This window comes from Candoia aspera, chromosome 7, assembly GCF_035149785.1.
Source record: "Candoia aspera isolate rCanAsp1 chromosome 7, rCanAsp1.hap2, whole genome shotgun sequence".
Taxonomy (NCBI): domain Eukaryota; kingdom Metazoa; phylum Chordata; class Lepidosauria; order Squamata; family Boidae; genus Candoia; species Candoia aspera.
The window spans coordinates 76,056,961-76,068,485 of record NC_086159.1 but is presented as its reverse complement, the minus strand read 5'-3'; the positions used below and the strand labels follow the sequence as shown (position 1 = coordinate 76,068,485).

The 11,525-nt window shown below is 43.3% G+C and overlaps 1 pseudogene; it reads left to right on the top strand.

The window, feature by feature from the left end:
* The first annotated feature begins 10,836 nt into the window (after window positions 1-10,836).
* LOC134501357 (large ribosomal subunit protein eL34-like) lies at window positions 10,837-11,168 on the top strand (annotated as a pseudogene).
* The last annotated feature ends 357 nt before the right edge of the window (window positions 11,169-11,525 follow it).

Genomic DNA, 11,525 nt, shown 5'->3' with positions numbered 1-11,525 from the left:
ATTATACGCAATGCACTGGTCTACAATTCTGGATTGCATAATCTTTAAATGGGGGAGTGGGCATTCTAGGACCAGCCTGGAGGATGGCTCAGAGTTGAGCTTTCTAATGTGCATCTTCCTATTCCTCTCGCTCGTTCTCCTGTCCCTTTTTCTTGTAGGTTCCTGCAAAATACACAAAAATAGTTGTTAACCAGAAGATTAAAAAAAAGATTCAGATAAGTAATTTGAAAATAATGTAATAGCGAATGCACTTCTAATGAGCACAGTTAAAAAATGGGGACTCAGAAGGAACGGAAGGCCTTCCAAGGTGGCTAGCATTTTCGTCGCCTTGCCAAGCACATGTTTCAATGCGTGCGTCTACTTGCTGGCTGAAATTCATCCAGGGTAGGTCTAAATGACTGCCTTGAGATTTATAATAATGAGAAGCAATATGTAAATATATTAAATAGCAATAACAATAATGGGTTTGCTGCATGTATGCAGAAGTAGCACGTCACAAGATCATATGTTCACCAAAATGTTCCTGTTCATGTGACTCAGCTGAGTGAGGGCTCATCCCGACAGCCACTTTGACATGCCTTCCTCCACAAAGCAGCTTACATGCACGCTAATATAATTTGCTCTGTCCTGACAGCAAGTCTTTATTCTGCCACAGTAACAAGGCCAATGAGTATGCTGTCCCTCCAGTTGGTTTTAATGCAGAACAAGGATTGGTGGCTGTGTTTCCCCATGCTGGTGGTGAAAGCCATCTATTACATGTTGGAATGGGGTAGAGTAGGGGGACAGGACTTCTGAATCAGAGCACACAAACCCCCCAGCACTCTTCCTGCACCATACTTGGAGATCAACACCCTGCTGTTGATTTTCATAGTGATCTTACAGCTGCTGCTCCATTACTGTTTTTTAAGTTCTTTCTTTCCTCCTCCTCCTCCTCCTGAGCAGTAAACGCCTGTTAATAAGGAGCACTATGTAGGTGACTCCCAGAGGGAAAGGGCATATACACTGAGGTTGAAAGCAGCCAATAGCAGTTGGACAAATTCCAGCCCCTGTCGTGTCATCACTGCAGTTGTGCAAATAATCAGGCTTGTGTCTGGAGAGAGAAAACACCAATTTAACTTTGGCCTCAGCTGTGGGCTGGAGATTAGCTCATCTCTCTGCCCTGGCAGTGCACCATCCAGAGTTCATGGGACAGGTATCTCGTGGTTCCCCAAACTATCTCAAAGAGGTTGAGGCTGAACTGTCCCTTTCTGTATTTTTTTGCATTCAATCCCCCACTCACCTGACATATGCAATATTTAATTAATTAATTAAATAAATTTAATTTAATTTAAATTTCTATCCCGCCTTTATTATTTTTTTTATAAATAACTCAAGGTGGTGAACATACAAAATACTCCTTCCTCTTCCTATTTTCCCCACAACAGCAACCCTGTGAGGTGAGTTGGGCTGAGAAAGAGGGACTGGCCCAAGGTCACCCAGCTGGCTTTCGTGCCTAAGGCGGGACTAGAACTCTCCTACCACGCCTGATTGGCTCTTGGGCTGAGAGAGAGGGACTGGCCCAAGGTCACCCAGCTGGCTTTCATGCCTAAGGCGGGACTAGAACTCTCCTACCACGCCTGATTGGCTCTTGGGCTGAGAGAGAGGGACTGGCCCAAGGTCACCCAGCCAGCTTTCATGGCTAAGGCGGGACTAGAACTCTCATACCACACCTGATTGGCTCTTGGGCTGAGAGAGAGGGACTGGCCCAAGGTCACCCAGCTGGCTTTCATGCCTAAGGCGGGACTAGAACTCACAGCCCCCTGGTTTCTAGCCCATTGCCTTAACCACTAGGCCAAATTGGCACAGTTCGCATGCCACAGCTACAGGGGTAGGTGAGAGTGAGGCATTCTTTAGCCTGAGACAAACCTGAACATCTTTGGAGTTAAAAGGACTCACCTCAGGGCTACCGGTCTGGATCATTGAACTGGGTTTTCTTATTTGCATGACACCCTGATTCCCCCACGACCCAGTGAGCACGTTCTGCAGACAAGGTCAATATCTCATCCATTCTTATTAGGGTTATTGATGTGGTAAACATCAATATGAGGGGACTCTTCCTGGTGGAAACAAGATGTCATGGGGCAATTTCATTAATCTGGGGAAACATGACTGAAGGTGTTTCCACAGCACACGAAAATATTTGTGGCTTCCAGTTCCTGTGAAACCTGATTTATATTGATACTTCAAATTGTCAGGCCACCCAGATTTTGGACAACTTAACATATAAAAACAGTAAAAACTCAAAACCCCAAAAGTCAGCATCAACAGCAGACCCTTCCCCCCACCATGAAGATAAAACAGATCAACCCCTGCCCCCCCACAATCCCCTTAATGCACATCTGGGGAAACAGCCATGCATTTAATGCTCTTTTAAAGGCCAATAAGGAGAGTGCCATTCAGATCTCCAGGGGAAGCTAACTTAAAATAACACTCCAGACTGCAGGCATCTGCATGGCAGAGGGGGAGTGTCAAAAAAGGCAAGATGGCAATTGTGGTCATGCAATCAAAGTCTGTCCCATTTTTTGTTTGTCACAACACACATAAAAATGGGACAGAGCTATAACTGTGTAGCTGCCGCCACTGTCATCTTGACTTTTTTGGACCCTCCCTATGGATCCAGGCATTAAGATGCTCCACGTATGTATTCCATTTCTCCTGGCCTTCTAAAAACCATACATAAAGGGACTCTTCCCGCCCCCCTCCACCCTGCTCCTCAGTATTTTAAACACTGTACTCCCTGCTGAATCAAAGTGTCCTAACAGTCAGGAATCACGTTGAGATGAGGAGTAGGTCTCTAGTGTTTATTACTGCTACATAAGACAGAAAATCCTAACAAACTGAAGAAGCGTGGGAAAACCCAGACAGATAAACCCCCAAAGTCAAGGCGGGTCTGATCTGTGTCTCTTTGAATGGCTGCTTAATTCCTCAGTATTACACATGTGTTTTCCCCCCTGGATAGGGGCCCCCTCCTGCTCGCCATCAGTACTCATGACACAAAGTGTATCGTATATTTCATAAGCCATGGGCTAAAAGATGAAGCTTGTGGAAAGGATAAAAGCACAAGATAGACAGAAGTACAGCTTCTGAGTACAACCCGGATTTATTCTCACTCAGTGTAAATATTGCTTCTGTTCCTTGTTTTGCAGATAATCTGAGCAATCACGTTCCTTCTCACTTTGGGGAGGCTGCAGTTAAAGGAACACACACTAGGCTGTGCTGTTTCCCCAGAATGTTGCCAGAGGGGGTTTGTGTTCCGGTCACCACCCCACCACCGCCCCACCCCATCCTTGGCTTGCTTGTGCCTGCTACTGTTGAAAAGTCTGGAGAGTTTGCTGCTCAGCAGCATGTGAGGAAATGAATTATATCTGCTGATTGGAAATCTTTAGATAATGCCATGCTTCCCTGTAATTCCCCCCACCCCCCTGCTTAACTGAGCTGCATGATAAACTGAATCTGGATAGGAAGATGGAATTATGAATGGCCACAAAGTCATTTAATTGGGCCCTTTGTGTTCATCAGGGATTCCAGTGATGAAGATAGGGTGGAAGGATTTCTGGAAGGAAACCAGCTCTTTCTTGATGTTAATAAGACAAACTTTCTAGCAGACTAATGTGCTGGAAACAACAACTTCTCCTTCTCCTCCCCAGCTTAACATTTTGCTTGAAGCTCAGCATTTGGCAAACTAGATCAAAGCAAAACAGAATTTCCAAGAAGGGAAGGAGCTCAGATAAATAGCACACTGGTGGGTACTATTTTCTTCAGAAAAAGTACAGTTGCATACTTTCCCTCTGTGTTTCCCAAAGGGGATTTTTTTTTATATATTGCTGCTTTCTAATTGCTGTTTTGTGTCCTTCTGGGTAGTTAATTAAAGATATCTGATTCTGGATAGCTGTCCCATCAATGACATGACATTCTTAGATGATTTTTAGGAAGGGATGAAACTAAAAATACTTGCTGTAAGCTTCATGCATTGTTATTTTTCCTCTGAGGCCTTTGTCTTGCAGCCATAAATTGTGATCTCTTCACCTGGGGGTGGAGGAGTAGCAAAACTAGCATAAAATCACCTTCTCCATTTCAGCCACCTGGAAAGACTTGATTATGGCATTCTGGTCAATGTTTAAAGCAATTGGCTTCTGGCTTCTTGTATCCTGTTAAAATTTTGCAGCCAATTTAATTCCATTTCTTTTTCTGAAATGGAGCTGGCCTTAGCTGACTGCCTGGAAATTGATCGCAATCTTCCGTTACGTACAGGTAGGGAATATAATTTGCTAACTTTGGGCAAGTTGCATCTGGAACCGTGCTGTCACCCTCTGCAGGCTGCACCTGTGAATATTGATGCTTTGGGGAACTGGGGGGGGCTGATTAATGATTATTAGCATTCCTGGGCTCTGAGAAAGTGACATCCTCTGCTTACATGTTTCAGCTGGCACTTCAAAAGCATCTTCATATAAAAATGGCATGTCAGCTAACCAGAAAGGCATCCAGCCCTATTACTATTCTGAATCCCAGTGATGAGCAGGAATAAGATTCTGCAGATGTTACAGCCCAAATGATTGCCCTAGTTCAGTGTTTCTCAACCTCAGCAACTTTCAGATGTGTGGACTTCAACTCCCACGCTGGCTGGGGAATTCTGGGAGTTGAAGTCCACACATCTGAAAGTTGCTGAGGTTGAGAAACACTGCCCTAGTTGTTTCTCTGTGGATTGTACAACTTCTGTTAGCTTGAGGGCCACACTAGGATTTGTGTGATATATGAATGAGGTCACAAGTGTTAAGGAGATTTGTACATCCTTTATCTATTTTTCTAGCTGAATGTGTAGGTGTTTTCCCTAAACCTCCTGAGTTGAGCATATTGGATGTGGTTACTATTCATAAATACCTAGTATGGTTCTGCCTACAAGTACTGTATATTTCCAGCTGGGCTCCAAGAAAGGGTTCTTGCTGTTCCTCAGAATCTAACTTGGCAAAATATCTCCACTGATAAGCTGTTGTGGTTTGGAGTCTAGGGCAGAGATGAGCAACATTTTAGGGTCTAAGGGAAATCATAGTAGTCATGGACACTGGGAGCTCCAACAGCTTGAAAAAGATGTTTGCCTCCTATAGCTTGAGGCTGGAGTTTGCCTACTCTGATCTAGGACATATGCTGTCTTATGGCCATTATCCAGCATCTTCTAAGCTCCAGTAGGCTCCACACTAAGATGTTCTTTGGCAATCTTAATTTATCAGCATTCAAGTAAATATGACAAGTCTTCCATGAACTGGAAAGCTAAGAAAAATGTTTGAATGCATAAATCAAGTGCTGCATGTGACATCTTGAATGTTCACTTCCAAGGGCTCATCATTCCCCAAACACTTCTCAGTTCCTCAAAACCAGGTTCACAATTAATCATAGCCATTGCAAGAACTCAGGATGAGCCAGCCACCACTGCCTCCAGCTGACTAAGAATGAACACCAGAATTGGACTCACTATCATTGCTTCCCACTAGGCATGTTTTTCACGACAAAAAAAACAGGTTGCTAGCTGTAAAATTGTCCTGAAACTTAGTGTGAGGACACTGGGGTCTTAGAGCATCTTAGTGACTGCAGAGAGGGGAGAAGGCCAAGGAGCAAAGAGGCAGAGATTGCCAGGAGTTTCCACCAACGGCAAAGTCCCCCTTCTTCTTCCCTCCTCCTCCTCCTCCTCCTCCTTGTTATTTTGACTCCTGGCAACTGCCTGGACTAGTCCCTGCAGTTTTCTTGGCAAGATTTTCAGAAGTGATTTGCCCTTGCCTTCTTCCTAGGGCTGAGAGGGGCTGGCCCAAAATGGGATTAGAACTGATGGTTTCCTGGTTTCTAGCCTGGTGCCTTAACCACTACACCAAATTGGCTCCCTGTAAAGTTCCAGAATTACAAATCACAATCCATAACTTCTGAGTTATGAAAATGTGTTGGAATGGAAAATGTGCTGGAACTTCTAGACTTGTTAAAATTATCAGGATCAGCTTCACCATGTATTCATAACTAAACATAAAGCCCACACATTATCCTAAAATCATCTGATAACGATTGAATGGACAGATGAATTAATATATATATTTATATATGTTTGCTCAGATGTATACCTCCTCTACTCAGTGCAGGATATACACCTCCTCTACTCCTAAATGGTTATACCTGGAATATATGCCTTTGAAACATAATTCTGGCAAAGGCATTGTATGACGGAGAACAGGTTAACATACAGTATTCTTCATTAACTCCTGATACTTCCTTATGCAACTATAAGATCATATAAAGGGTGTTTTTAATCACTTGGTAAAATTTAGGGAAGACAGTTATCCTTCAAAGTGTAGCTTTTCCTCGCTTTGAAGGTCTCTTTTGATGTGGTTTCTGTACCATGACAAAAAGGCAGGATCAGTGAACTAGTCATTCCAGCTGATAAAGCAGAGTTTATGCCAGAACTCTGTTGAAATGAACCCTGAATGCAGGTCAAATACTGAAAATAGATTTGCCCGACCTATTTTTAAGAGTTTCCAACCTGATTTATTTTTCCAACACTGTGAGGTTTCTCTAACCAAGAAGGATGCTGGATATAAAAAGAGGTTGCTTGGCCAAGCTTGGAACATGATTTTGTTTTCCTCTGTGATGGTGAAATGGGAAAGGTGAGAATGAGGAAACATCTGAAACATAAAACATTCATGAATTTAGCAACAGAGTGATTTTAGCATGTGTATGCCTACAGTGCCTTGTATTTCAGTTTCATATCATTTTCATTCCAAACTTGGTTTTACACATTTTCAAAACTTCAGCCACAATGGTTTCTTTTCTTTTACTCCATGTTACATGTTTTGTTGTTTATTCATTTAGTCGCTTCCAACTCTTTGTGACATCATGGACCAGCCCACGCCAGAGCTTCCTGTCAGTCGTCAACACCCCCAGCTCCCCCAGGGACGGGTCCGTCACCTCTAGAATATCATCCATCCATCTTGCCCTTGGTCGGCCCCTCTTCCTTTTGCCTTCCACTCTTCCTAGCATCAGCATCTTCTCCAGGGTGTCCTGTCTTCTCATTATGTGGCCAAAGTATTTCAGTTTTGCCTTTAATATCATTCCCTCAAGTGAGCAGTCTGGCTTTATTTCCTGGAGGATGGACTGGTTTGATTTTCTTGCAGTCCAAGGTGCTCTCAGAATTTTCCTCCAACACCACAGTTCAAAAGCATCTATCTTCCTTCTCTCAGCCTTCCTTATGGTCCAGCTCTCGCAGCCATATGTTACTATGGGGAACACCATAGCTTTAACTATGCGGACCTTTGTTGTCAGTGTGATGTCTCTGCTCTTAACTATTACTGTTGCTACTTGGTCGTTATACAGATTCTTCAGGAGGCAGACAAGATGACTTGGTATCCCCATACCACTAAGAACTTGCCACAATTTGTTATGGTCCACACAGTCAAAGGCTTTAGAATAGTCAATAAAACAGAAATAGATGTTTTTCTGAAACTCCCTGGCTTTTTCCATTATCCAGCGGATATTGGCAATTTGGTCCCTAGTTCCTCTGCCTTTTCTAAACCCAGCTTGTACATCTGGCAATTCTCGCTCCATGAATTGCTGAAGTCTACCTTGCAGGATCTTGAGGATTACCTTACTGGCATGTGAAATGAGTGCCACTGTTCGATAGTTTGAACATTCTTTAGTGTTTCCCTTTTTTGGTATGGGGATATAAGTTGATTTTTTCCAGTCTGATGGCCATTCTTGTGTTTTCCAAATTTGCTGGCATATGGCATGCATTTCCTTGACAGCATCATCTTGCAAGATTTTGAACAGTTCAGCTGGGATGCCGTCGTCTCCTGCTGCCTTGTTATTAGCAATGCTTCTGAAGGCCCATTCAACCTCACTCTTCAGGATGTCTGGCTCTAGCTCACTGACCACACTGTCAAAGCTATCCCCGATATTGTTATCCTTCCTATACAGGCCTTCTGTATATTCCTGCCACCTTTTCTTGATCTCTTCTTCTTCTGTTAGGTCCTTGCCATCTTTGTTTTTGATCATACCCATTTTGGCCTGGAATTTACCTCCAATGTTTCTAATTTTCTGGAAGAGGTCTCTTGTCCTTCCTATTCTATTGTCTTCTTCCATTTCCATGCATTGCTTGTTTAAAAATAATTCCTTACCTCTTCTGGCTAACCTCTGGAATTTTGCATTCAATTGGGCATATCTCCTCCTATCACTGTTGCCTTTTGCTTTCCTTCTTTCTTGGGCTACTTCTAGTGTCTCAGCAGACAGCCATTTTGCCTTCTTGGTTTTCTCTTTCTTTGAGATGTATTTTGTTGCCGCCTCCTGAACAATGCTGTGAACTTCTGTCCAGAGTTCTTCCGGGACCCTATCTACTAAGTCCAGTCCCTTAAATCTATTCTTCACCTCCACTGCATATTCCTTAGGAATATTAGTGAGCTCATATCTAGCTGATCTGTGGGTCTTCCCTAATCTCTTTAGTCTGATCCTAAATTGTGCAAGAAGAAGTTCGTGATCGGAACTACAGTCAGCTCCAGGTCTTGTTTTTACCGACTGTATAGATGTCTGCCACCTTTGGCTGCAAAGGATGTAGTCAATCTGATTTCGGTGTTGTCCATCTGGTGAAGTCCATGTATAAAGCCGTCTCTTAGGTTGTTGGAAGAGAGTGTTTGTTATGCCGAGTGAGTTGTCTTGGCAAAATTCTATAAGCCTATGTCCTGCTTCGTTTTGTTCTCCCAGGCCATGCTTACCTGTAATTCCAGGTGTCATCTGACTGCCCACCTTAGCATTTCAATCTCCCGTGATGAAAATAACATCTCTTTTAGGCGTGTTGTCCAGTAGGTGCTGCAGATCCTCATAGAACTGCTCTACTTCAGCTTCTTCAGCATCTGTGGTTGGGGCGTATATTTGGATCACTGTGATGTTAGATGGCTTGCCCTGAATTCAAATTGAGATCATTCTATCGTTTTTTGGATTGTATCCAAGCACTGCTTTAGCTACTTTACTATTAATTATGAAGGCTACTCCATTTCTTCTGTGGTCCTCTTGTCCACAGTAGTAGATCTGGTGGTCATTTGATGTGAAGTGGCCCATTCCAGTCCATTTCAGTTCACTGACACCCAGAATGTCTATCTTTAATCTTGACATCTCACCAATAACCACATCCAATTTGCCCTGGCTCATAGATCTTACATTCCAGGTTCCAATGGTGTGTTGATCCTTAGAACATCGGATTCGCCGTTCACCACCAGCACTGTTGGCCGCTAGCCATCCTTTCGGCTTTGAGCTAGCTGCGTCATCACATCTGGGGCTAGTTGAACTCATCCTCTGTTCCTCCCCTGTAGCATTTTGACCATCTTCTGACCTGGGAGTCTCGTCTTCCGATAGTATACCGACATACCTCTGGTTGTACTGATCCATTTAGTTTTCACGGCAAGAATACTGGGGTGGGTTGCCATTACCTTCCCCAGGGATCGCATTTAATCTGACCTCTCTGTCATGACCTTCCCGTCTTGGGTGGCCCTTCACGGTTTAGCTCATGGCGTCACTGAGGTGCTCAAGCTCCAGCACCACGACAAGGTCATGATCCTTTGCTGAAGATGTTACATGTAACCACCCCTAAAGCAGACTTATAGAAAAGACATTTCCATGCTGACATCACTTCTGCTCCTCTGTCACATAAACCCTGTTTGAAGGAGATCCATGTTCCTACCATCCTCAAAAAGTTGAGATCAAGGAGTGAAATTCTCTATCCTGGCCTGAGCATCTGTAGTACCAAAAAGCCACTCATTTCTACCAAACACAAAAGAGAAATAAAAAATTTGCACCATACCCAAGTCCACATCTTGATTTCATGTTCTACTGTATGCATCTGACTGGCTGGATGCAAAAAGGAACAGAATGAGATCCTAGCAGTTCCTAGGAAGGAAATCTGCAAAGATACCAATCCCCTTTTCCCCTTGAAAGACCTGAAGCTCAGCAACTGGGAGGTGTGGAGAGGCAGGTGTTCTGCAAATGGTCATGACAAAGTTGCAAAAATATCTTCTAATTTCACTGAGGTTTCCAATGCCTTATTGCCTAGCCAGGAACAACTGGTCTCCGTTCTCAAACACAGCAATATAGGAACTTCAAGATCTGGAGCTGCTTTCAAATGTCTGTATAAAGAAGTGCTGATGTCAGATCTTTGGTCCCTCTTGCCCAGTATTGACCAGTGTGACCAAGGCAAAGATCTTTTCCATCCCTGCTACCTAAATGCTTCGCATGTTCTCCTCTGTAATGCTTCTCTGTACGTTCTTTCTTTTCTTGTCAGTTCTCCCAGGTAAACCAGACAGGTAACACAACAAAATGAGCTAATTCTACTTTACTGTAAGGCTACACTAACAGAATCTTGCAAGTCTGAAAGTACAAATCTCCCACCCTCCCTATTTACTGCCTGAGTTGTCAGGGCAGGTCCTTCCTAAGTTTCTTTCTCTGGCCATTACTCTGTTGAGGACTCCTTACTCTTTTATCTGATCATTTCCTAGGCAGCATCTCTTCCCCCTGTCTTCCAAGGTCACCCTCACATTTCTCTAGGCCCCTTCTTCTGTCTTTTCATGCTCTTTAGTTTCTTCCAGTACATTGTCTCTCTTCTAAGCCACAAAACATTACCATTAAGGATGTCATGGACATTCAAATGGGGATTTCCCAAAAAGAGAACACCCTGCTTGAAACATGAAAGGAGATAGGTCAGTTCCATTTCTTCTATTTTCTCTGGAAGGGAGCTGGTTTGAAACAATTCCCACCCATTGTATAGAAAAATTAGGCATTAAAATGATCCAATGTCTGACATACCATTGTAGGTTGTCTTACAACACAGTTTCTAACAGGACCAGGCTGTCCAAATAACAGGACCTTTAGACTAAGAAAGTTGGCAAGGCACCAGTGTCTGCATATGGGGTATGCCCAGGAAGATGTTTTGGTGTCCATGCTTTGGCCCTAAAGTTCTTATGAGACCTTCCAAAATAAAGAAGTATGATGGCAGAACCTAGAAAGGTTCTATATGTGTTAAGTATGTTTGTGATAAAATCAAGCAAGCATTCCTTATTGAGGAACAGAAGGTTGTTATCAGAGTCCTGAAGGCACAGAGTCCAAAATCAAAGTAATTCATGTATTGTCTGGCCAACAAAAGGTTTAAATTAAAAAAAAGAAAACTTGAAAGAAGAAGTGAGATGCGTAGAACTCTGCTCACCTCGATCCTTCATGGCTTCCCCACCTTCTACTACCGCAAGAGTTCAGAAATGTAGCTTGCTGTAGAAAGGAGAGTGATAACTGCTAAAATCTATGGAGAAGCTTTTTGTAGGGTAACTGGGACTGGACTGATCAGTACCATTCTGTTCTGGATCACAGATACCAGACAGATCTTTCCCATGAAAGACAAGGCCTTTGAAGAGTTGTCATAATGGTAGAAATGAATCAGGGTCCCACCATGAATTGTGGGACAGGATTTATACCTCGCCCAT